Consider the following 26,591-nt stretch of genomic DNA (forward strand, 5'->3'; position numbering starts at 1 on the left):
TTGGGAAATGCCCAAGGGAGGCCCCGCTCTTGTCTTGTAGATGGGTCACTTCAAGACAAGGGCCTGCAAGCAGGTGTGATCTTGGGATCTCTCTGACCTGCTGCTGAACAGGGCGGGGGTTGAAGGAAACACGAACCATCCCTGATGGGGCCACTGCAGAAATCACTTCTCACTTCCAGCACAGCTGGGGGGCATCTGAAATCCCAGGCCTCCAGGCCTGGGGCTTACATGTAGGATGCCCAGCGGGTATCTGAACTCTCAGGCCTATGCATCAGGAGGTAGGATACTGGCCCAGCTGAAATTTTATGGCCCAGAGGTTTTTGTAGACATGCTTATTGTGCTTTGCTCAGGTGAATTTGGAACTGAATCGGCACCTGGATTAAATAAATAATAACAAAATCCAAACTAGTGTGTCCCGGCTAAGAGCTGCTGTTTACCAAAGGAGCATGGTCATTGGGCTGGCATGAGGTCGATGGGCGAAAGGCAAATCCCCTGATGTTTAAAATCAATTCGCATGCACAGACAGCAGGCCTGGTCCTGCCACCGATGGAGTCAAGAGGTGAGCGTTGCCATCGACCTGGACGTAGCAGGACCGAGCCCTGTCTCACGTACACAATGCAGACAGATAGCACGTTGGTCACTACATCTGTTTGCAGATGGAGTGGGACGTGGGGCTTAAGACCCTTGTCTAAACATGACCCGCAGAAAATAACCCATTCCCACCTCCACGTAGGACCATGCATGGCATGTGCTTTTTTCTTGATTGGCTTTAGCACTTTCCTAACCTTATAAACCAGCACCGCCGTGGTGGTATTTTTATGACGTTATACAAGTCTCGGCACGGACTCCTGTGCCTCCTCTCAGAGGTGTCTGACCCCCCTCCCCTCTTCCACAGATGGTGTCTCTAATGCTGCAAAAGCACCGAGGCAAGCTTACTGCAAGCACTGCCACAGCTGAACACGTTTACAAGGTGTAGCGGCCCTAGGGCTCACGCTTATAATAGACATTTCTCCATGGACCAGCCCTGTCTGTACCGAGCTTTAGAAAAGAAGTTGGCTATCAGAGAAATCAGCTGTGGAAAAGACCTGATCGTTCGTCTGGCCTGTCTGCTCCCCAGGGCAGCTCTGTTCCTTATTTCTCATTGCATTTCTCTTTCCGCTTAGCTTGGAAGCAGCTGCTAAGATGCACATATTTTCGTCCCCAAAGAAGCTATTTGTCCAGTTATATTTTCAAGCACGCAGGGAACATTTGGCCAAAATGTCCTTTATTTTCTTGGCGCGCCTCAGGGCTGTCTCTACAAGCGAAGTTGTGCATTTGTAACTCGGAGCCAGGCATGCTTTTCCTTTTTTTTTTTAAGCAGCACAAAGATGCAGGTGGTGGCTGAACCGGTGCTTAGTCCTTGGTTACTTTGAGAGATAAAATACAAAGCATTGATCAGAAGTGTTGGGAGCGGGAGTTTCAAGGCAGGTCATTTCACTGCAAGTGTCACAGCCATTGGCAAGGTTAGCAGGACCGCACGTGACTGCAGCGGCTGATGTGACTGCAAGTCTACGTGGCCCAGGGAGCATAGAAATCCTATCCCGAAATTGCTTGTTTGCATGGTCAGATGTAACGCAGGGAAACTGTGGGGAGAGGAAGCAAGTAAAAGCAGGAAGGGGGAAATCTAGCTTTCCCCCCGTGGAGTAATTCTCTAGCTGCGTTGACTGTGCTGGAGGATGGAGGGAGAGGGAGAGGGAGCAGTGCAGTGCCATGCAGGCACATTTACAGATTTGGTGCAGCGTGTAATGGCAATGGTGAGAGAGACTGTTCCTTGCAAATGCGGTCTGGTGATTCGCAGGGGAAAACCATGATGAAGCTGCTAGGGGCTGAAGGATCTGTGTCTTTGCATGTATAAGGCAGGCCGTCTGCATGGGGACAAAGGACAGAAATCTGTTCTCTCCGCAAGAAAAAAATGCTGCATCTTTTGATGAAGGGAATAGATAATGGTCAACACTACGGACTGGCAGACTCCTTGCATATTTTTTTTCCCTTGGATCATTCCTGTTTGAAAACCGAGTTCCAAATAGCCAAAAAAAAAAAAAAAATTAATATTCATGCACATCCTCCTGGGTGGTAAGAGTAGAGGTTAATGGATCAGCCCTAACCTTTAAATTAGACACACATGCACAAGCAAATTTGATAAGCGCCACAGAAATGATGTTTGAAGTTTGATCTATAAAAACCAAATGACATCTGGGGAAATGAAATGGTTTCTCTTTGTCCAAACAAGTGAAACAAAAGGAGTGTATGGACTGAATAGTAAGGGTGCGGGGGGTGGGGAGTTTATGGCTGGGTTGTAATATCAACAGAAGGACGTTCTCTCGCGCGGGGAAGCCTTTGAGATGCGCGCTGGAAAGGAGCTACGAGGCTGTACCGTTGAGGGGCACCAGCCCAGCTCTGAAACCAAACAGCAAAGACCATGCAAAACCACCGATGGATGTCCTGACCCGAGCCAAGGGCTGGGCCACTTACAAGATGCTGAAAATGTAGGCAGCTCAATCCAGGCATAGCGATCTAAGTAAATGGGCTTGCAAGGAAGAAATGCAGAGGGCCGGCAAAGCTCCACTGCAACTCCACCATGTCCCAAGGCTAAATTCGTGGAAAGCAGAGACTGGATAAGAGCAAAGCGAGTCAAACGAAAGAAGTGGTCCTATCTGCTGAGGCCTTGAAGGATGGCTGCCCAGCCTGATTTCCCTTGGAGAACAGGGGCGCTTCGCTTTGTTTGGGAGAAGTTGTGAAATTTTGGACTGTTTTCACATGGAGTGTTTATGTGAGATGTATTGGAGATTGCGGAGACACCCGGAGAGACTGGAATGAAATCTGGGAGCCGGGCCAGGAAGCATCTGAATGGATCCCCACGCTTTCAAAGAAGAGCAGCAACCTCGAGAGACGTTTGGTCAAAGGGCTGACAAACAGGGAAGCGCCCGGCGGTTCGCGAGAAAAGTCAACCTGGGCAATATTTTTCCAATGTCAAAATTTGGAGTTTCCCCGAGTGGGGGCAGGGCAGGGGCGGCCGGATGACATTTTTGGAAAATTTCCTCTTTCCCAGTCCGCTTCGTAATTAAAAGCTTGGCAAGCAGCTAGGGGTTTTCTTGCAGGGGGACTGTAACATGTAAGCTGCAACACTCACTAGACGCGGAAGATAGCATCCCATCCTTCACACAAATCTGGTAGCGCCACTACACACATCAGCAGAGCAGATTGAAATAATCTGGCCTGTGCCACGGTGTATATAGGACAGCAAAGAGATACGGTGCATCTCCGGTGGGGAGAAGGGCGCTCCTGAAAGTTGTTGGGATTTTTCCACCTGTGAAATGAAAACTTAGAGACAGGTAGCCAGGGGGGGACAGCTGGGACTAGAAAACATTCATCAGGCGATGGGGATATTTTCAAGTTAGGATCATAAGCCCAGTTTTCAGCAGTGACTTTTGCACTTGGCAGCCTTAAATGAGGTCACTTCAACCAATGCGATGTGGGCTTTTTAGTCAGATAATTGCTTTTCGAAATTTTACCTGTTAATGGTTTACCTGGCTGGGGTTACTTGACCCCAGCGCTCTTTCCTGCCCAAAGCAGGCGGTCGGACTCGATGGTCTAGTCGGTCCCTTCCGACCCTAGAAATCTGTGAACTCCCACCCCAATGAGCTTAGTGAGTGAGTGATGGCAAGAGAAGTAATGACATTTCTCTGGGAAGAATAATCTCGAATTCATTTGTCCTGGGAAGTCTCTGGCACTGACTATTGATTGCTTTCCTACCTTCCAGCAAACTGTCCCCCACAATGCCCTGTATTAATGTACGGGATGCAAAATCAGTACTTATTAGCTGTCGAATGCTAGCAGTGCTTAATTCTGAACCATCTCCCTGCAAAGAACATAAAACATGTGCATCAGGGTTTAAGCTGCCACGTGTGTTGCCCTCCCACCAGCATTTTTCGATGTCTTTTGCACTGGGTTGTTACTGAGTATTTGAAGGACAGCACAAATAAGATTATATACAAGGAAACAAAGAAAAGTGATGCAATGCATAACAAAAGAAGCATTCAAAGAAAAGAAAGGAATGAATTAGCCTGTGCAGTGCGCAGTACTAGAAAACATGAAAAGCGGTAAATCTGATTCACATGCCATTGAGTCCTTGCAATTAGAATTACCTACCAAAAAACCAAGCAAGCTGCCTTTCAGTTACGGAATAGTTTTTCAGTGTGGGCACACATACCCCCTCCCATTACGATTTGAGAGGTGAGAAAGTGCCGTAGCAGCTTTACCTGTTCCTGATGGTGAATTAATGAGTCTCTGGTTCTTGTTTATAGTGTCATTGTTCCCAATTTAAGAATTAGTGCTGCTGATAGGTTTAGTGAAGGTGCCCAAGAGAATCCCTGATAGGTTCTTCTGAAAATCCCACCTCAAGGCTAAATGAACTAGGTGCCCACGTTTTACCGAGAGTCCATGGATTGCTCTACACATGCACTCTCAATGTGCATTAGTCCAACTTAAGGTGCCTTAAGGGTGCATGTCTACACGTGCATGCCCTTAATGCGCCGTAAAAATGGTGATTTAAGGCTTTTCAAGCCTAAATTTGATACCTGCATAAGGCAGGTAAATTGCTCACTTGTATTAGCAAACATGTAGACTCACTAATAAGCATTAATGCAGTGTGTGTCTGTTGACTTGAAACTAACTTCAGTCCCAAATCTAGTCTGCACGCCCGTGTTAATGCGCATTAGCACATGAGCATGTAGACACGCACCTAAATTGCCTTAATGCACATTAGGCTAATGTGCATTAAGTTTAGGTGCACATCAAAGCACGTGTAGACACACCCGATGGGCATCACAGCATCTTGGAAAAGTAAAGCTGAAGGGCCTTCATGAGGTCATCGAGCCCAACCCCCTTTTCGAGGCAGGATACGAGGTCAGCGTTGAGCTCATTTAGTTGGTTTTGATAATCACAGCCTTGATCTGCAAGGACAGTTCACAAACAGACACTCTCGATGCTGAACAGGTAGGTGGGGAAGAAACTTTTCTGCTATTAAGTACCTCAATGAGATGCTTTCCACAACGTTGTGAAATCTGCCAGTAATAACCAAACGGAGGCAGCGGCATTAAGAGAAAAGGCTGCTCTGTACGTGTGATTATCAGCAGTGTACTCTACATGTGCAAACATCATAACTCTTAAATTCAGTCAAAATACGTCCAAGTCTTATCTGAGATGAATGCTCTTAAAAGCAACTAAAATGTGAATGCTAACACCGCTTTTTTTTTGTTCTCTAAATGCCTGCCCTTAATTTAATAGAATGCCCTGCTGGTTTAAGGGGATATTAATATTCTTTTCAAAGTGTTTGAGACTTTTTACATAATTTAAAAAATATTTGCAGCTGTTTTGAATGGATCTGCGAGTACTGATAGACAAAAGGCACAGCCTTCCACCAGAGCGTTGTCATAATACTTTCCATATTCACGTAAGCAAAGAAGAATGTTTGCTTAGGAATACCAAAAAAGGTGCTTGGAAGACCCACTTCTGATGGCCTCCCCATTGCCCTCTTTATTTTTGCTGGGTTCCTATTTAATTGGTTACTAGCATCGGCTGTTTACAATAAGCAGCCCTTTTCCATTTGGACTGTCGGTAGGTCTCAGCTCGGGCCATTTGTTTTAGATTTCCAGAAGAGATTTATTTGTGCTGTAATGGGATGGGATTGCAGCGTTTCCCGTTTGTTGGAGTTTGCATAATATGTTTGGGAGCGCTGATTCCACGATCGTGCCCAGACCCTACGAGTCTATACTTCCACGCTCTTTGCACCGCTCTCCCTTTTCGGAAGAAGGTCCCAAGGTCCCAAGGTCAATGTTACCTTTGGGGCGGAAAAGATTATCGCGGAGGCTGGCTGCCTCTGTAATACTGCCCGGGGCAGGCTGGTTGTAGCCTCACGTCCAGTTTGCACTCTAGTAGCAGCCAGCAGTCCTCACTAGGGTTGGGGTTTCATTGCGCAAGGTGCTGTACGTACACTTCGTGATAGATAGGACCTGCCCTGGAGGTCTTCACAATCAAATGGAGCAGAGAGACTACGATCCAGTAGCATTAGCTCCATTTTACAATTGGGAATTGAGACTCGTATTACGGAGATTGCGCTCCACATCGATTCAATACATTCAATCGAATTCATAGCTTATCCTTTTGGACTTCGCCATTTCAGAGGAAGCCTGATGCATCTGCTTGATAGGCCTGCTTTTAAAAAACACTTTCATGCCGTTGTGAACAAACAATAATCTTATCGTCTGCTGGAAACTAGCAGCAGCAAGACTTTCGTCCTTTTTTGTGGTTCTCGGGGGGGGGGGGGAGTGTCCCCTGAAAACCTAACCAAAAAAGTCCTTAGCAGAAGCAAAACAAGTGTTTTGATGGCATTATTTAAGGGTGCTTGTGAAGGCGTTTGTGGGCTTCTCTGTGTCAGCAGAGCTTCTTGGCTATTCAGTGAGCACCTCTAACGAGCTGGTCTTTTAATGAATGGGTTGTTCTCCTCACAGTGATAATAGAGCATGAGAGTATAAAAAACTTTGAAGTGCAGGAGGTGACTGAAAAGAAAACAATAAACTATGTATCTGAGGCAAGCTTGTTGCTTGGTGATTAAGAGATGAAGACCCTGTAGGTCAGCTCCCTATAGGTACAAGCAGATGTTTGCTCTGTTTCACAGCTGCTAAAAATGATATAAATCCAAAGAATTTCTCGTGTTTTTATAAAGTAAAAAAAATAAAATAAAAAAAATACCCAGACAGCAAATTTTGGTCATTCAGATACTCTTACCAAATGACATCTGGTTTCTGTACTGCTTATTTAAGCAATCCTTAAAAAAATGTTTGCCAAGGGGAGTAACTCAAAACTTTCAGTCCTTCGCCATATATAACTGTACAGTTTAGATTACGATGTAGCATGCAGAGTTTATTATAAGCAATGCTGTTCTTCATCTCTTAGTTAGCAAGTATTACTTTAAAGAAAATAGGATAAATATTATGTAATTAGCTAAGGGAAATTCACCTATAGTTTTGGAGTGCCCTACTTTCAGATCCAAACGATGACAAAGAAAATGAATTGTTTCCATATGTCAGGAGATAGCCTGGCAATTATGAGCAGAGAGTTCAGCTATAAAAATGAAGCAGGACTTGTTTTATATGTAAAGGGACAAAGACGGCAAATACCACCAATGGCGGTTTTGATACTGATGTGAAATAACTCCAAGGACATAGAAGCTTATAGGATCAAAGGATAAGCAAAAAAAATATTGTGGTATAGAAGTCATCATTTTCTTTTTAAATACAGAGAAACATTGAATGCCTTTGCTATATATGCTGTGCTTCTGCACCGTGCTTTTGAAATAATGCATACTCTGATCCTACCAACACACATATGGGCATCTTTGTGTATCTGAGATCAGCCAGACCACCTGTCTGAGCAGTGTCCAAATGATGTCGTAGCTGTGATGGTCCAGGAAATATATGCAAGAGGCAAGCATGGTTGTGGGCGACATCTTTTACTGACCCAGCTGCAAGGTTGGGCTAGACTTAGACAAGCTTTGCAATACTGGACAGTCTTCTTTGAGTCCCATAAAGTTACCAGCCAGAGGGATGGCAGGGTAGGAGCCAGGGACAGAATGTGATCCTATCGAAAAAAATACATTTTGAACTGGATTCTTTGAAAGCTTGAAGGATGCTAGGGCAGGATTGTCTTTTCCTTTGTGCACCCAAATGGCGGCTTTCTTAGCCACACAAGTGCTGGGTTCGGGGTGCTTCTGTTACCCCTGCACTGTGGCCACGGAAGAGTGCATGCAAGGGCTGAGCCCGCACGGGAGGCCACACATTAGTCAGCAGGCACATGACTACTGACCCACACCCTCGCTGGGTGTGTAAGTCATGAAAAACCGTGGCTAGTCAGAAAACTGTGACTAATGGGTGTTAGACATTGGAGGTGTTTGAGACCCAGTTGCTGAATGATTTGAGCACTTGTCCAGCCAGCAGGGATCTTGTCCCCTCCATCCGACTTGCTGGCACTAGGATCTAATTGCCACATGCCGGCCCATAGATCAGGAACAGGCCAGGAGCCTTGGGGCAGAAGCTTCATTGGTCTCCGTCCATTTTATCTAACGGCCATTAAGTGCAAGGGTCAGTGGCTTAGCTGCAAAAGTAGGAAAGCGGTGCCCCTAAAGACCACATTTGGCAATGGTGGTATCGATCAACATATAATGTTAACATTCAATGTAATCCATAATACCTGTTAATACTTTGATTTCCTCATAGCTGGGGTCTTTCCTGTGATAACTGGGAGAAAAATAATATTTTTCAAAGTTTGTGCCAGTCCAACAATAATTAAGAATGAACTCTTTAGCAAACCTGAATGATAGATGTTGCTCGACCGATGGGTGTTCGTGTGAAGTTTGGATACCAGACAGCACTGCTTAATAATTAGGAACAAAATGGAGTTACCTGTGTAGCAGGCTTGCTGCTTTTTGCCTGGCAAGCCCGGCTTGGAGAAGGACACTTTGGATTGGTGGAAGATTTCCCCCAATCAGGTAACAGCTGAGGCGGGGTGGGACTGCGAGGAGCCCCTGGACCTGATTGAAGACTGCACTTTGCAGGTCCAGCGGACTTCAGGGGCGGGGCCTCCAGTGTAAACAAAAGCCGATGCAGCGAGGGATGGCGAGGAGAGAAGATCATCATTGGGACCCTGCCTGAGCCTCGATGGTACGTGAATCGACGCGTGGAGAGCCGGCCCTGGGAGCAGCTTGAGGCTGCTCAAGAAAGCCCCAGCTGTAGGCTAGATAACCAGAGCCCTGCAGTGTGGCTCAGCATTAAACTAAAAGAGCCCTGGTGCCCAGAGCAGAGCCCGGGAAGGGGGAAGACCCCTGGGTGCCCAGCACAGAGCCCAGGGTCCAGAGGGAAGAACCCCCAACTCAAGGCCGATGGCTCCAGGAGGCCTGAGACCGTCAGATCAACACCCCCAGAGGAAGGACCGTGAGTTACCAGGAACCTGGGTCCCATGCGGGAGGCGCCCCCGGGCAAGGGACCTTGGGGGGAATAGGCCTAGGGAGAGAAGACCCTCTCCTATCTGCGGGACCAAGCGGTTGGAACCCAGCTAGGGTGCGTCTAATATCTGGTATAGTTATGTTTCCTATACGGTATCTATTGTTATTGTTGGTGTTATGAATAGTTGGGTGTATTAATTCTGTATAATCCTTTGTAAGGATGTCTTTATTAGCTAACCCACTTATGGTATAAACTTGCTGGATGGACTGTCCTGGGATCCACCCCTGTTCTGGGCCTGAGGTATGGGTACTTACCCGAATATCCTCCCTAGGGCCAACTTCCTCCAGCTAACAGACCTTTATATGTATGTTTGGATCTATATCTGTAATTATGTCTATCTTAAAGAGTTTTATAGATAAATGTTGGTAACTCAATAAATTGTATATAGTCAAGAACTTTGGGCTTGCGGTAACTCTATAGAGGAAAGAGGGGTCCTCTCGAAATCCTGGCATCCCTCTCACAGCACTCCCTCCTGACTACCCATCCCATCCAAATGAGAATAGGGCACATCCTTGGGTGTACCTGGGTTACACGTGCTTGGTACACATCTGCCATCTGGCCCCATGTCATCTATTTTTCTTGTTTCTTTCCTTGAAATGGCTTCTTTCTACCAATGAGCCAAATACCCATTGAAATTACAGAGGGGAACCAGTGAGTATGTATGTCATGGAGGGAGGACTCCAGTCCAGCACATACCAAAACTAAGTCTACAACAAGGGAACCTTCCCTTCTTACATGCTTGCTTGTGTTGGGCATTGTGTCAGGAGCAGGATAAATATGATGTGAGGCGTTTGGGGCAGGGGCTATTGGTTCTGTTCATCCCATGCCTAGTACAATGGTGTCCCTACCCAGTCTCCCATCTTTAGGCCTGGCCAATCCTTGGTACTTGGGAGGAAGGAGGGAAAAAGAACAAAAAGAAAGCTCCAAAACGAAAGAAAACCAAATCCCTGAGATCAAGTTGTACCTCCAGTGAGGGAAAATTTTAGTTTGGGCTTATTTATTCTGGAGAAGAGAAGACTAAGGGGGGATTTAATAGCAGCCGTCAACTCCCCACAGGGGGTTTGCAAAGAGGATGGAGCTGGGCTGTTCTCAGTGGGGGCAGATGGCAGGACAAGGAGCACTGGGCTCCAGTTGCAGCAAGGGAAGTTTAGGACGAGCTTTCTCACTGGAAGAGGTCACCCAGAGAGGTGGTGGACTCTCCATCCTTGGAGGTTTTTAAGACCTGGGTAGACAAAGCCTTGGCTGGGATGATGTAGTTGGGGCTGGTCCTGCTTTGAGCAGGGGGTTGGACTAGATGTGACCTCCTGAGCTCCCTTCAACCCTCATTTTCTATGATTCTGTGAAAATTTTTCCTTCCTACTTTGGAATATTTTAAGAAATATTTGGACACCTATCTTGCTGGGATCCTTTGACCCCTGCTGATTTCCTACCCCTTGGGCAGGGGGCTGGACTCGATGATCCTCCGAGATCCCTTCCAGCCCTGATGTCTATGAAATCTATCAATTCCTGGACAGCTAAACAGAAAGTAAACTTTGAAGCATGGGGTTAATTAATCAAATACAGTACAAATATGGCAGAAGAAGTGCTTCAGATATTTTGAGAGTTCAAGGGCATGAGCAGAGATGGCTAGAAATGGCTGTTGGAGTTCTCCAGTCTCATAGTTTCATAGTTTCTAGGATTGGAAGGGACCTGAGTAGATCATCTAGTCCGACCCCCTGCCATGGCAGGAAAGAGTACTGGGGTTAAATGACCCCAGCAAGGTGGTCATCTAACCTCCTCTTAAAGCCCCCTACTTAAAGGGCAGGAGCCTGCACCACTTCTCTTGGAAGTTGGTTCCAGACCCTAGCCGCTCTGACCGTGAAGTCACCCCTCCTAATATCCAGCCTAAATCTCCCCTCTGCCAGCTTGTGACCGTTATTCCTGGTCACTCCTGGCGGTGCTCGGGGGAACAGGGACCCCCCCAATGCCTGCTGGTGCCCCCTGACTGGTTTGTAACAGGCCACTAGATCCCCCTCAGCCTTCTCTTGTGGAGGCTGAACAGGTTCAGATCCGTCGCCTCTCCTCGTAGGGCCTGCCCTGCTGCCCCCGACCATGTGAGTGGCCTCCTCTGGACCCTCTCCATGCTGTCCACATCCCTCCTGAAGTGCGGTGCCCAGAGCTGGACGCAGGACTCCAGCTGCAGCCTGACCAGTGCCGCATAGAGGGGGGGATCACCTCCCTGGACCTGCTCGAGATGCATCTGTGGATGCAGGACAAGGTGCAGTTGGCCTTCCTGACCGCACCCCCACACCGCCGGCCCATGTTCATCTTGGACTCAATGACGACTCCAAGATCCTTTTCTGCCTCTGTACTGACGAGAAGGGAGTTCCCCAGCCTGTAGGTATGGTGCTGGTTCCTCCTCCCAGGTGCAGCACCTTGCACTTGTCAGTGTTGAATCCCATCCTGTTCTTATCCGCCCACCCTGGTAACCTGTCTAGGTCTGACTGGAGCCTATTCCTCCCTTCTAGTGTGCCCACATCCCCCCACATCTTAGTGTCATCAGCAAATTTGAACAGGTGCTTTTTACCCCCTCGTCCAAGTCACTGATGAAGATGTTGAGCAGTGCGGGCCCGAGGACCGAGCCCTGGGGGACCCCACTGCCCACGTCCCTCCAGGTCGAACACGACCCATCCACCACTGCTCTCTGGGTGCGGCCCTCCAGCCAGTTGGCGACACATCTGACTGTGTGGGTGTCGACACCACAGCCCCCAGTTTCTTAATGAGAACGGGGTGAGAGACAGTGTCGAAGGCCTTCCGGAAGTCCAGGAAGACGATGTCCACTGCTCCCCCTGCGTCTAAGGATTTGGTGACCTGGTTGTAGAAGGCCACCAGGTTGGTCTGACAGGACCTGGCACTGATGAACCCGTGTTGGTTGCCCCTAAGCATGCAGTCCCCTGCTGGCCCCTCCTGGATGTGTGCCAGCATAATTTTCTCAAACAGCTTGCCTAGGATCGAAGTAAGACTAACTGGCCTATAGTTTCCCAGGTCCTCCTTCTTCCCCTTTTTAAAGATGGGAACCACATTGGCCCTCTTCCAGTCCTCTGGCACCACACCAGAGCACCACGAGTGCTCGTACAGCCGTGCCAGGGGTCCTGCAATGACCTCAGCCAATTCCTTTAGTACTCGGGGGTGGAGATCATCCGGGCCGGCTGACTTGAATACGTCCAGCCCCTCCAGAAGCCCCCTAACTAAATCCTCGCTAACCCGTGGCCCAGGTGTGCCTCCCCCGGGGCCTGAGGGGGGCCCAGCAGGGAGGTGGCTGTTCTGGTCTCTACTTAGGAAGACGGAGGCGAAGAAATTGTTAAATATGTTCGCTTTATTGTCTGGTGTGACAACCAAATTTCCTAACGTGTTCTGCAGGGGCCCCACATTACCCGGGACCTTCTTTTTACCACCTGTGTATTGAAAGAAAGACTTCTTATTGTCCTTAATCTGGGAAGCTAGTCCCAGTCCCATCTCTGCCTTGGCCTTCCTGACTGCCCCGCTACATCTCCAAGCAACTTCAGTATAGTCATCCCTGGTGATGTCCCCTCTTTTCCATTGGGTGTACGCCTCCCTTTTAGCTAGGAGACATTCCCGGTCTCATGGTGGGATGACTTTAATTGTCTTATTTAAAAAGCAGTAATGCATGACCTTGAATTTTATCCCAACTTTTCTGAAAAAGGTGTTCTTGAGCAGCTGTCCTGCCTGCCCTGGCAGGCTGCAATCTTCTCAAAGGATGAAGCATTATATTTGTGTGGTTACTTTGTGCTAGTTTCATCATCAAAACACATGTGCAAGAGTCGGTTTTGCCAGCCCAGAGTCATACTGGCAGTTCCATTCAGAAGCCTTTGTAGGAGGATGTAGGTGATGATGCATGCAACCTGTTTTGGGGCGTGGAGGTGTCCTTCTTGCCAAAGGAAAAAGGGAATGTCCAACCTGACCAGAGAAAGCCATGATGTCGCAGATGCAATCCTGAAATCCCCCCTCGAGTTACCTCACTTGAGTTATCTGGCACAAGGTGATACCCAGGAGAAAACATCAGACCTGGAAGTTTTCACAGGGGTTACCACATGGCCTAGGCAAGCACCAGGGTTTTGAACTTGACTTGACAACTCGTGTGAAATCTCAAGGCTTCGTTTTGCTTCCTGTCATCTTTGGGAACAGACTATGGTAGGCTAACACGGGCTTTCCTTTGTTGAACTGAGGGTAACTGAGGACAGTTCACCAATGGGGGTCATGGTAATGGGCATCCAGAAGGTCTGGGCTCAGGGTCCAATTCTGCCACAGATTTCCTGGGTCAAATTCTTTAACTCCGCTGGGTTTTAGTTCTTTACCATAAAATGGGGTTAATACAGGGGTGGGCAAAATGCGGCCCGGGGGCCGGATGCAGCCCGCCAGGCCATTCTATCTGGCCCCTAAAAAATTTGGAAACATTTATCCGCCTGTCATGCGGCCTTCGATGGCTTGCCAAAACTCAGTAAGCGGCCCTCTGCCCAAAATAATCGCCTGTCCCTGGGTTAATACCTCCCCACTCTCCCTGCCTGCATTATCTGCAGGGATTGCAAGCTCATTCCGGGTTCAGACTGTCTCTGCATGTAAAGCCAGCCCAAGGGTGCCCTGAGCTCAGTGGTTTTTAGGAAGTGAAAGACGCTCATGTCTATCATTTAAATATTCAAATTATTTTTCTAATTTACATAATCAGGTCGATTTGCACTGGGAGGGAGACTCAAGGTTGTAAACCAAGCTTCAAGGCCTGTATCCTGTCCTGCACTGGTCCTGGCCAGTTAAGTTTTTATTCTTGGGTTTCTTTTTCTGTTTTGTATTTCACAGTGTATTCTGGGAAAAGTCTGGGGTAGCACTGAAAACTCCTGGTGCAGAGGATGAAAATGAGAGCTTTGTAGGTCCTGAGGACAGGCCTGGACCCGCAGGCTGCAAAGGGCAGATTTCAGCTTCTAGCGGGAAACCGCAATTGTTTTTAGATTAAGTAGGCCCCGAGAAAGCTGGGCCTCCAAGTCACAATGTCAGTGCATATAAGAAAGTTAGTTTTAGGGATTCCTCAGAGCATGAGCACACATGTCACTTAGTATGGTTTAACCGTGGCTTAAACCTGAAGCAGACAAACGCACCAGACTGTTATTCCACCTGGCACAGTTCAATATTCAAGTACTCTTTCAGCATTACGTGGGGGCATCAAGCATTTTGTGTCATGGGTCTGGTTGGTCCTCCAGGCATCCCATGCTGCATTGCTCCCCGCCCCACCAAACACAGACACAGACACAGACACAGACACAGACGTCTCTGCAACTGGCTGCCCTAGTATGTAGCCAGAACTCTTCTGCCCCACTTTCATTTGCACTTTTTATCCACGAGCCCCCTTGCACTGCATGTTCAATGCAAGCTACCTTTGCAACAGCCAGCTGTGTCCCCCCTCCCAACTGGCCTGCTGCCCTTCATCATGCCCCTCCACAGCAAATGTTTCTTTAAGGATAAAGGCCTCTGAGAGTGCCAGCTCTAAATAGCTACTGGATGCTGCTGTTGATGAGGAATACCTTTATCGGGTATTCTCCAAGCATTAGTGTTGTCTGGAAAAAATACACCGCTCATCTTGCCAAGAAAGATGATAGACATTAACTAAACGCTCTGCCTTTTTTTAGAAGTCATCAGGGTCCTATTGAAAGGGGGAGCTGAATGCATCCAAAACTCTTTCTCTGAGTCTATATTCAAATGATTGTGACTATCACCAGTACTTGTCAAGATGCAAATTCTTACTGGGGTTGTGTGTTTGGGCTAATGTGCAGCTTAAATATGTACCATGAGGGAATATGCCTGCGGGCTGCAGAATGAGCTTAACATTTTTTTTTTTCACTTAATGCACCATAGCAGTGTGTGTGCACGTGCGTGTGTGTGCGTGTGTGTAGGGAGCAGGAGGCTTGTGTGACAGATCAATCCCATTGTTGTTATTGCTGCCTTGCACTGTTGCACAGGCAAAATTTCTAATTAAAGCCCATCTTGACGTTCTGCTTTTCAGCCAAGGTAAATTTCTAGAAGTTACATGTTGAAAATGTTTTATCCCCACTTGCGGTGCTGGTTTGGCTTTCCAGCTCTCTGCCAGGGAGCAATCTGTGTGTTCTGCATTTATTACAAATGTGAAAGCACATGTAGACCTGAGGCATAAATGTTTCAGCCCTCTGCTATTCAATTATCAACCATCCTGGAATCGTTTAGGAAAGGACCCTTGCGTAAGCTATCTCGTCCTCTTCCTCTCATTGTTCAGTAACAAATCAAAACAGCGACAGCATCTGTTTAAATGGGCGACTCTGAACCGAGGTGCCATACGAGAGGAGACCTGCTAGGTGTGCAAACATCTGTGTGATTTATAAAATAAACCCAGAGATTGTTCAGTAGTAATCCAGAGTATACAAACCATTCTGCCCTGCTGTGGGCTGAGGTCTTTGCAGCAGAGGAATTGTGTGGTCAAAAAACGAGCGAAAGCTAAGAGCTGGCCTCTTCCAAAGGAGGCCTTGAGTCTAACGAGGGGAGCATTGAGTCTGAAAAGTTTAAAAGCTGACAGAGAGAGAGAGTGTGTGTAAGTGTGTAAAAGCCCACTGCTGCATAAAGATAAAAGTGAAGGTTTGTCTACAAGCCTGGGTAAATTATTATTACTATTATATCAGGCATGCTGGGAAAGCCCAACCGCAATCAAGGTCCCACTATGCTGAATCTTGCTCAGAAACATAGGATATTTTCTACACCGCTAGTTAGGGTCAGCTTATATGGCCCAGCTCAGACCTATGTTGAAAACTGTGCTCAATGCGCTGCTGTTGCTTCGTAGTTTCATTATTTCATATTATTAGGGCCTGGAAGGGACCTTACAGACCATCGGGTCCAGCTCCCCCCCCGCACTTGGGCAGGAAAGACTTCTGGGGCCAGATGAGCCCAGCAAGGTGGGTCTCAAGACACTATTTGAGGATTGCCAGGGTGGGTGACTGTGCCACTTCTGGGGCGAGCCTGTTTCAGACCCTAATCATGCGCGTGGCTCTCCTTTGGGCTCTCTCGAGCTTCTCCACATCCTTCCTGCAGTGCAGCGCCCAGAGCCGGACGCAGCGCTCCAGCTGCCGCCTCACCAAGGCCAAACAGAGAGGGAGGATGACATCCTTAGCCTGCCTCAGTAGATGCACGCCAGTGTTTGATCAGCTCTGCCTGCTACAGCATTGCATCGGTGGCTCATGTTCATTTTGTCACTTATTGCGACGCCCAAGTCTCATTCGGATGTGGTGCTGCTGAGCCTCTAAGTGTGGCGCGGATTATTTCTCCCCAGACGGAGCGCTTCGCATTTCTCCGTATTTAACAACATCTGGTTGGGGTCTGCCCACCTCGTGAGCCTGTCCAGGTCACCCTGTACTGCCAGCCTGTCTTTGAGCGCGTCCACGCTCCGCCATAGTTTGGTGTCATCAGCAAACTTCGCCAGTTTACTTTTAATACCCGAATCCAAATCACTGCTAAAGCACTGGTCCCAGTACCGATGCCCGAGGGATGCCACTGGTCATTTTCCTCCATGTTGACTCAGTTGTGTCAGTCAAAACTCTCTGGGTCCTACCGCGGCGCCCGTTACCTAGCCATCGGACCAGTTCAACCCCTGAACTCCGGGGGCTGAGGTCAACCCCCGCTTTCCCGCCCCCCCCGAAACGTGTTTGGGATTCACCTGGGTGCTGCAGACCATGAAGAAAAGTCCTCCGGTACCAATCCCATAATTCTCTGTTCTTCTTTCAGCCCCTCGGCACCTCCCTTTCTGTCTCTAATGGCTGAAACCGAGTCAAGCGCAGAAAGGGAGATGAGTAGAAAGGCTCCACCGGAGGAACAGGAGGCCCAATGCAGATGCCTGCAGTGTGGACCTCAAGGCTGGTCACGGGGCTGTCTATACACAAGGCACACAAATGGTGGGTGGGGAGAAGAGGGGTTATGACTGACTTGAGGTCGCATGCCAAGCCAACGGTTGACCCGTGTTAGAGCCCAGGCCTGCGAGCTTCCAGTAGTGCTGCATGCAGGGGAGCGCTGCCTCCCACCCAGGAAAAGCCTGACCACAAACACAGAGGACTCAGCAAACCTTGGCTCCTGATGCACTACGTGCTGCCCTGCAAACAAGGTTTCAGTGATCAGCTTTCGCCTGGATATGGACAGTTTAGACTGGATCTGGTGGTGGCTCCTGGCTTTGGGACCAGCCATGCAACTCGTTCTCCCTGAGATGGGGAGTGCGATGGGCCTCCCTCAGTCCTGCTGCCTCAGGAGATGCAGGCACACAGCTTCGAGAAGGGGGCTGGAGGTGATGCATCCCCTCCCATGGGCAGCATGTCAGCTGTGCTCGCTGTGGAGGTCATGAGAGGGCCTTGGAAGCATCTCCCTTCCCCAGTTGCAAGAGTGGAGTCCGGCACAGGCATCCTGTGGACTGACAGGTCTTTGGCTGATGGCGGTTACACTTGGGGGAAGTCAAACCGAGGAAGCAGTAGCCAACACGAGTACGCTGCACGGGAACAAAGTGCCAACGTTAACCTATTTCACCTGACTAGCTTCTGCTGACCCACCATGAGAAATGACGTGCCGCCACATCGTGCATCGGACAGGACAGTGGCAAAGTGAATGCTAAAATGAAGAAGGTGGAGCAAAAGGGCTTCAGTGTTGCCTTTAAAAAATGACTCCGTGTTACAGCTTGCTTTTACTGTGAGCTTCTGATGCTATTTATTTGATGGGCTTAATTATTTCTCTGTCACCAGGACTGACTGGAGTGACACCTACTGAGCCGGGCAGGTCTCACCCATTGCAGAATTCCTCTGCGCTGAGCTGTGCCAGCAAACTGCTCAGCGCTCCAGATGTTGCTGCTTTTTGAGAAATGAGAACTTAATAAACTAGGCTCACCCTTCCTCCTGGGGTGAGCGCAAAGACAGTCCGATATGGAAAATCACTGCTCAGTACCATGAACAATATCCTGAACGGTGCACCCGTGCCAGCACTTATTTGTCTTAATGGAACAGAAAGCCTAGACGCCTAATGCAAAAATCTGAGCTGGCAACTGCTCACGTCTTTAATATACATTGAAAACTATCCATGAAAGAGGGCTCTGAAACCAAGAGAGAAAGCCTGGAGGTATATTTAAACAAACTGGAAAAGAACAAATAGGAAAAAGGTTTCCGCGTGGCTTTGAGTGGTTGCTTTTCCCAGCCGGTATTGGAGTTCAGCCCATTTTGCTGATTTATGGCGAACGCCCGCACAACACACATACACCCGCAGCAAAGGCATGTTCATTATTTGTCACACAGTAGTAGTGGGTCTAGGACCCCGTCTGGCATGGCGCCCCCGTACGAGCATAAGCAGATAGTCCCTGCCAGCTTCCTGGGTGTGCACAGGTATAGGGCAGGGTCTCGGGAAGGGATTGGGCTGTGGCGTGAAGGCCGCCACGAGCTTCTTGTGAGCCGCTATGTAGATATGGGGGAGCCACGACCTGCTTCTCTATGGCAGAAAGGGGCTCGTTCATTCAGGCTGCGAGGAGGGAAAGCCAGCCCCGCAGGCCACCCAGGCACGCTGCCTTTCCTCACGCTGGCTGTGTTGCGTCTCTGCCCTTGGCAAGGAGCACCTTGCACACAGGAGTGCGTTTTTTCCTGGGTGACACCTACCGTGACTTGGGGCAATGCTTGTTGAGGGGCGGCCTGACACCGAGGCAGCATGTAGATTAAGTGACTTGCCCAAGGTCATGCTGGGAATCTGCAGCAGAGCCAGGAACTGAGCCCAGGTCTCTCAGTCCCAGTGTGCTGGCTACTAGACCAGTAGAGGAAAAATGGGAAAACCTTTTTGGCAGAGGTGCCACAGATTATCGCTACACCCTCCCGGAGTGCCGTTCTGATCCCTTTCCCCTACCCTATCTACTGCTCTGCCTTCTGCTCCCTACCCTGTGCCCTTTGACTAAGCCAGTGCTCTGCTCCCTGCCCAATCTGCTGCTCTGCTTTCTGCTCGCTGCCCAATCTGCCCCTGTGCAGCCAGTCTGCCATGTGCCAGACACACAGTCTGCCCATCCCACCTGCCCTGCCCTTCATTCCTTATGGCAGAAAGGGGCGCATTCGTTCAGGCTGCAAGGAGGGAAAGCCAGACCCCAGCCCACCCAGGCTAGTCCGTTAGATGGTGCTGTGCCTGGGGGCACCCGCTGCGACTTCACCCCCTTGATCCCCGCAGGTGGCCCAGGCATCACAGAACCGGCTTCTGCTCTGTCCCACGTCACCTCCCTGAGCCCCGCAGGGCTCAGCAGGCTTTTCTCTGCTCACCTGGGAGCTCGGGGCAATTCAACTTGTGGAGACGCTCTCTATCAACCTAAATACAGCCCTGATATCAACCTAGACACCTGGCATAGTTAGGCAGGGAGACCAGACCTAAAAGCACAGCTAGAAAATGCAGGTCACGTCATGCACTGTGTGTGGCTAGCCTGCCCCTGCTGCCTCTTCACATAATGCTGGTTAGCATCTTATTCTGCAAATAGGCCCGGTATCGCCCAAGAATAACTTCTGAAGCAAGGTGCTACTTAGTGGAAGCCGTCAAAGCGTGGCCCGGCGTGAATGAAAACTCACCAGCCTGCTCGAGGCCCCACGACCCACCCCGCTGCCCGGCTCCGCCTGGCTCCATGCAGCACTGAACCCACGCACCAGCCTATGCACCCCTGTGCTGGATCTGGATGGCGAAATCGGAGCAAAGCAAACCGGCAAGCCCTGCAAAAATCATCCTGGCGCTCCCCTTGGCTCAGAGAGAAGTGAGAAAAAGAGGCTTTTGTGTTTGTTTTATGGTTTCTGCAGATGCTTCCAATAAACAAATTGTGCAACCTTCCCCACTGGTGGCCTGTCCTCTCCGCCCCCCGTGGTGACAGAAAGGCTTGCTAATTTTCCAGGAGGCTTAACAACTTGAGGATGGCCTCTGCTGCCTCCAGTTCAGCAAAGCTCTCCCGCTACGGGCTGCAGATGAAAGAGGTGGATTTTGGATGGGCAAGCTGATGTCTGGATCAGCTTGTGTCCTAACGATCCAACATCTATTACAACTTATTTTCTTCCTGTGAAATATGGAGGGTTTTTTTTAATTTTATTTCTTGAACCTGAAGGAACTGGGGCGGGGGGTGGGGGCGGGTTCTGGTGCTGCTGGAGCATTAGCGCCTCTTTGCTACTGAAACGTGTTCATACCATCAGGTTGGTTCAAGGAAAACTGGATAGATTAAGGAGTCTGCTTCTGTAAGCTTCACTTCGCGGAGGGCTTGTCCCCCCTTGTCCAGTTAAATTTCATTTGTTGAGGCAATAAAGAGGATTAAATATGAATTTTGAAATAATAAATGACTGGCTTTTCTGCAAAAAAAAAAGAAAAGAAACAAGAAACACCAACGTTGCTGTGTAAAATCAAATGCACTTACAGCGTGTTGGTGCAAAGATTTTAGTCATTTGAGAGGAAGCTTTGGCAGCTGTGAGATACTAGAGAGCTACAAGTCAGGTGGGAAGAATTGCGAAGTGCCAGGCAATGTACTGTACCCCTTCCTGAAGGGTTATTATCTCTTATGGAAGCAGCCCTCGAGAGCCAAGGTCGGATTCGGGTTTCGGACGGAGTGGAGGATGTGAAGGTACGTTCCCCTGCAGAGGGGATCTGTTGCGAGAAGGACCCCGTACAAACATCCCCGTCTACCAGAAGCTACGGATCGGTGCCAGGTGAGCAGATTGCTGAGGCCGAGCAGAGCAGACACACAGCGATAAATCAAGTAGAAGGACAAGAGAGAGCACAAAATTGCAAGGGGAAAAGTGTGAAGGTCTGTGCAAAAGTAAGTACCGTATTTCACAGTGTATAAGTCAAGGTTTGAAGCCAAAATATTTACCCTGAAATTTCCACCTTGACTTAGGCAGACCCAAAGAGCCTTGTTCCTAGACCAACATGGCTACAACCTACAGCCCCATACCTTGACTTATACACTATATCAATACTTCAGTTGGACCCTGTGCCTGCACTCTGCCATGAAGGGAGGCAGCATAATGGCATCTAGCGGCTGACTGAAGCCAGGCCCGACTCCTGCCTCCCACCCACCCCTGCCTGACATCCCAGAGCCCAGCTGGGTGCCCAAACCCCATGCCCATTGAGTCTGTCCTGGGAACACTTACCCATGGCAGGGTGGAGCTGGGACACCACCACCCTCCACCAGCAGCACCAAGGTGCAGTGCAGCGGCAGCAAGCGGTGCTTGGCAGGTAGGAGCCACTTGCAGTCCCCCATGGGAGCCACTAGGTCCCTTCCGACTCTAGCTACTATGAAACTATGAAACTATGCTGAGCTCCGCTGCTGCCTCTCATGGGCTCCGGCTGCAGTGGTGGAGTTGACTTATACACCGGATCTAGGAAAATCCTAACTTTTTTGTTCAGAAATATGGGGTCTACTTATACACTGCGCCAGCTTGTACACGGTAAAATACGGTACCTTAATGTGAAGCTGAGGCAATCCAATGCAAAAGGAGACCTGTGGGGAAAATCATCAACGATGCAAATTGCCCCATGGATGGGTCTGTGTGTGATGGTTATGGCAAGAGATATCCTTATGCCATAATCTTGTGGACAAGAAAGGAAAATATTATGTGGCAAGCTGCCCCAAAAGGCCTCAGTAAAAGCTCAGTGTGACTCTTGAAGCCAAGACACCCAAACACACTGGTACCTACAGTGTTACAGGAGTTGATAGTGGTGAAAAGAGAGATGGACACAGGCCTGGCCCAAGCTATGGATGACCTGGGCAATCACTTAGGGCAGGAGTGTGCAACCTTTTAAGGCAGTGGGCCTGATTAGCTCAGCTCACTCTGAAGGCAGACCTCCCGCTCCCTTTGCTGGCACCGGGCTCCTGACCCAGAAGATGTTTCCTTGCTAGGCTTGCTGCCATCATCTTGACTTCCTAGGCTGGATGACTTCACTTGGTGGGCTGGATCTGGCCCTTGGGCTATAGGTTTCTGACCCTTGGCTTAGGGCACCCAGGTTGGAGGTGCAAACCCTGTGGAGCTGATTTATGACCTGGGGCTTCTAAGCAGTCACTGCAGTTAGCTAGTTCAAGAGGGGAAAGATCGGGGGAAGCAAAATTAATTTTGCCTAAGAAATAGCAGGGCCCAGACACACAAGAGCTCAGGCTTACAATAACCAATAAAAACCTCCCAAAACATCAGGATCCTCAGGATCACCTACAAATCAAGCGCTTGAAAGCAAGCTACATACCTCCAACAGATAAAAGCTCATTCGTGTAGAGCAGCAGGGAAGGGCAGATAGTTCACTGGAGCAGCAAACATTCAAATCTACATGCAATTTGCTGGTCCAGGCAAACACAAAACAGAAAGCCGGAAGAAGAGGAAGATGCACTGCATTGAATCTTGATTGGTAAGACAATGAGCAACCAATACAGAGGTATTGGATTAAGCTCAACACATTGTGGGTGATACAAGGCATATTCGGTATAAGGAAGTCTGTTGTCACTTCAAAGGCTTGCACTCCCTCCAGCATCAAACGGCCTGAGAGTTGTACGCGAGGCTTTGTCCCTACTACATGCAAGGCTTCGCCTGCTGTACTAGGTAACCAGGCATCTGGTGAAGTAGCTTGTTGCTTGCCTTAGTCTCTAAGGTGCCACCATGCCCTGCCGTGCTCTGCCTTCTGCAATGCTACAGTCTGAAAGAATAACTCTGCTCCCCGGAGGAAATTCTGGTGGCCAAGCAAGCCAAGGAGTAGTTTTAAAAAGTGTCATTTTTTAACACTCCCATAAAGCCATAGAATCATAGAAAATGAGGGCTGGAAGGGCTCTCGGGAGGTCACGTCTAGTCCAGCCCCTGCTCAAGTTCATCCCAACCAAGCTGGAAGCTTGTTACACTAGTCACCTTGTTACACTAGTCCAACGAAGGTCACCGAGGATTGCTTCTCAGTAGGAGAAGCACGCTTGTGTATAAGTAGACATCTAGCCCATCTTGGTTGCAGGGTCACCTAGGGGAGACAGTGGGATTTAGGCACCAAGGACCAAGCTATTTTGGCCCTGCCTTGCAAACCACTAAGCTTTAAATAGACTTTTGCCCTTTGTCTTGTCTGCTTGAAGTGGAAGCAGATTGGGGCAGGGACTTGGACTTAATAGATGCACGCACTGTACTTAGCACAACGATCCCTAGGCTGCTAGCTATTCAGGCTGGCCACCAACACCTGAGATCGCTTGCCAAGTCTTGCTTATTTTTGTCCACTTGACAGCTCTGTGAATAAGGTGGTTTTACACCCTAAAAGACATGTAGCGTCTCCAGATGGTGATGCGCAAAATGTTTTTAATGTAGGCCGACACATCTTTCAGCTGCAGAATAACAGAAAAACACAGACTGCGAGGACCCTTTTGGCCGCAGGGACCTTAAATCACCTGTTGGTTTTTTTCCAGAGGGACAGGTGCAGCCCAGATTATCTGCAAACTATATTCCTGCTTCACAACACAGGCCTTTAATGCAGTTAGAGATGCCTTTATTCACTCTTACACTCCTGAGTATTTCTGTGTAAACATTTTTAATCTGTGGCAAGCCGGGCTGTTTGTTGTGTTTTGTCATGTCGGTGCAGACTGCGATCCATTAGACATTGAGATGAGACTACTAAGGATTTTCAGATGTTTTCTATTTCCTCAGCGAGGAGCTGGATGTGAACCAAGGCTCTGAGGTGAAAGGGTGATGTGTAATATATTGAGACATCTGAAATAAAATAATGTAATGTTTTTAATATTTAAGAAGTAAAAGGCAGCAGTAAAACATTGTGGAAGGCGGAAAACATGAATACCTATAGATTTTAATTTTAAATGCATGCAGATGTTGAATTTTAATCAGAGCATGTCAGAATCGGACTGTAACAAAAGCAAAAATGTGAGATCTGTTTTCTTGAATTGCTTCCACATTGTGTGCGTCGGATTTTTATTACATATAGCACTGCATCATCATATATTTATGTAAAATGCCAGCATCCATTGACTTTGCTCATGCTTGATGGTTAGCACGTAAAATGCGTTTCAGTGAGAGGTATAGTCTTTCGCCCAGTATATACAGAATATATTATGCACACCCACAACTCCATGCATAGTGACAGAGCTCATTCCCATTGCAATACAGGTCTTCTTTCTTTTGGACCTTTGGATGTCTTAACTTCTTTCCAAGGGGGCTGCACCGGGAACATCTAAATGGGGGTATCTTTTAGTGAGGAGCATGGTGTTAGTTGGAGGGGACTCAGTCTTGCTACTATGCAGTTATGGATGACATGTCAGAAAAGAACGTGTTGCAACCAGATGGCATTGTACTTCCCTCTTGGTTTTCATGGTTACCATCTTATTATGATAGTGCAGCAGGGCCCTTGCCAAGGTATGGGCCCCGCAGTACGAGGCACTAACTATACAGGCGCATAGTGAAAAATGGTCACAGTCCCAGAAGAACTGACAGAATAAAAAGTGGGGGAAAATGAAGGCAGTGTGTTTACACCCGTTTTACAGCTGTGGAATTGATGCTGGGGGAAAACTTGCCCACAGAGATAGAGACAGACAGGCGAAAATTTGGGCTTTACTCTGGGGTAAAAGTGGAGTAGACACATGATGTATGGCTTTACACTGGGATCAGTTACTCTACTCTGGGGTAAAGTTATCCCTCTCTCAGAAAGTGAGGTATAAGATTTGCCAGTAACCAATTTTACCCTGAAGTAGCCATTTACACAGTGCAAACCCAGTTCCTCCCACCTGGACACCAGGTGCAATAGCTTAACTAGGGCGGGACGCCTGTGGCAATTTGGGCAGGGGGTGGAAAAAAACAATTGCATCAATGGCATGGAAGCAGCTGGAAGTTGCCACTGCCCCTTTGGTCACAGCCGCCCCAGGCACACCTGCTGCAGGCAGCCAACTAGGAAGAACTGCATTTGTGTGTCCCTTCCCTAGTCCAGAGTAAACTTACCACTGAATAAATTCTGGGGTGAATTGCTCCAGTGTAATCATATCGTGCATCCACATGCAGAGTCTCTAACCTAGGCCAGAGCCTTAATGGAAAGAGCATCCTTCTGTTTTACTTGCCTTGCACTTCTGTTCATGTTCCTCTTGATTGTGCTCCCTGGAGTTCTCTTTCTTTCTCAGTTGCCTTTGCTCTGTGAGCTTTTCCAGCAGTGCAGAGCATTTCCCTCTGCTCTCCTCACTTCAGCACTCTTCTCCAGGAGTGACACACGTGACATTTGTTCTTTCACATTTTTTCTTAAACAAGATATGGTCAGTGGAGTTGCTGGTCTCCAAGCCTCATGTTCTGCCTTGTCCATGCTGCAAGCTGCTATCCTGCTTGTATTTCTAGTGACCTACCTGGGCCCCATCTCTGCAGCACAGTTCAGGCTGGAGAAGAGTGGAGAAGTGGCTTTGGGCCCCAATTGCAACCTCTCAATTGGCATGCCCTGCCCCAGCGTACTTGGACCAGCTGCTAAGCAGTATTGTTTCTCGGTAATCGCCATTGCCTTTGCAATTTCCAGCTTGCTCTGCGCTGTGATTCAGGGAAGATGTCAAGGCAGCCTCCCCAGCAAACCAGTCTTCTCTGATTTGTAGAGGCAGAAATTCAAGCTTTGCTGCCTTCCTCATAAATGGCATGATTTTCCTTTCCAAATCCTGTCCTTCAACATGTGTGTGGTTGCGTGCTTTACCAGCACACCTGCCTCCAGATTGTGCCAGTCCTTTGTACAGCCACAGCAGAGGTATGAATGAGTTATAACGATGCAGCTTGGTTCTGTTATTAGCAAGTAATTGGATCCACCCCCTGATGATGCTTCCCTGGGTAAACAGCCTAGATCCTTTCCCTGTACAATCTGCTGAGCCATTACCTCTCCCTCAACTTCCCTTCCTTCCCTGATCAATGGAGACAGGGCAGAAAGGTGCACGAGGAAAGGTGTTCCCATCAGGTTGGAAACTCGGCCAGTTCAGTTCTGCCTAACTATTTGCAGTCCTCTGAATCCCTCTTTTAAGACAATGTCTTCAAAATCCTGTTACATGAACCCTGAATCTCTCTTATTACAGAGAAGATACATAATCTGACCTGGTGAGACCATATCCATTTATAGTGAATGCCTCACCTCTTCTATTCTGTGAAAGGGTTTTTCAATCAAAGGGCTTGAGCATATAGCCATGGGGAAATAAGGTAAGAGCATTTGTAGTCTCAGTTCATATTTTCCCAGATGTCTTGGTGTGCCCTGTTGAACCTTGGGATCTTCTAGGTAACACTTCACTCTTACAGGGCATCACTAATAGCTTCTTCAGCGTTGCCCTCTGTAATGGATATTGCCAGCAAGAAAGGAATGTGTGGTTTCTGGCCCTTTATTAAAAGGCAGGTTTGGGATGTGTTGTGGGGGTTATTAGAGATACAGACCAAGCAGAGAAGAAAAGACCATTACAAACATTCCTTCAGATCCTCTGGAAGGATA

The 26,591-nt window shown here is 48.5% G+C and overlaps 1 long non-coding RNA gene across 1 annotated transcript in view; it reads left to right on the forward strand.

The window, feature by feature from the left end:
- Positions 1-9,485, forward strand: part of LOC149872393 (uncharacterized) — a 33,000-nt gene extending 23,515 nt beyond the window's left edge. The window contains exon 3 of the long non-coding RNA XR_016440620.1: positions 8,651-9,485. This is a non-coding gene — a long non-coding RNA (uncharacterized LOC149872393). The remainder of the gene's footprint in view (positions 1-8,650) is intronic.
- The last annotated feature ends 17,106 nt before the right edge of the window (positions 9,486-26,591 follow it).

This window comes from Crocodylus siamensis, chromosome 2, assembly GCF_052110815.1.
Source record: "Crocodylus siamensis isolate JL-2025a chromosome 2, ASM5211081v1, whole genome shotgun sequence".
Taxonomy (NCBI): Eukaryota; Metazoa; Chordata; order Crocodylia; family Crocodylidae; genus Crocodylus; species Crocodylus siamensis.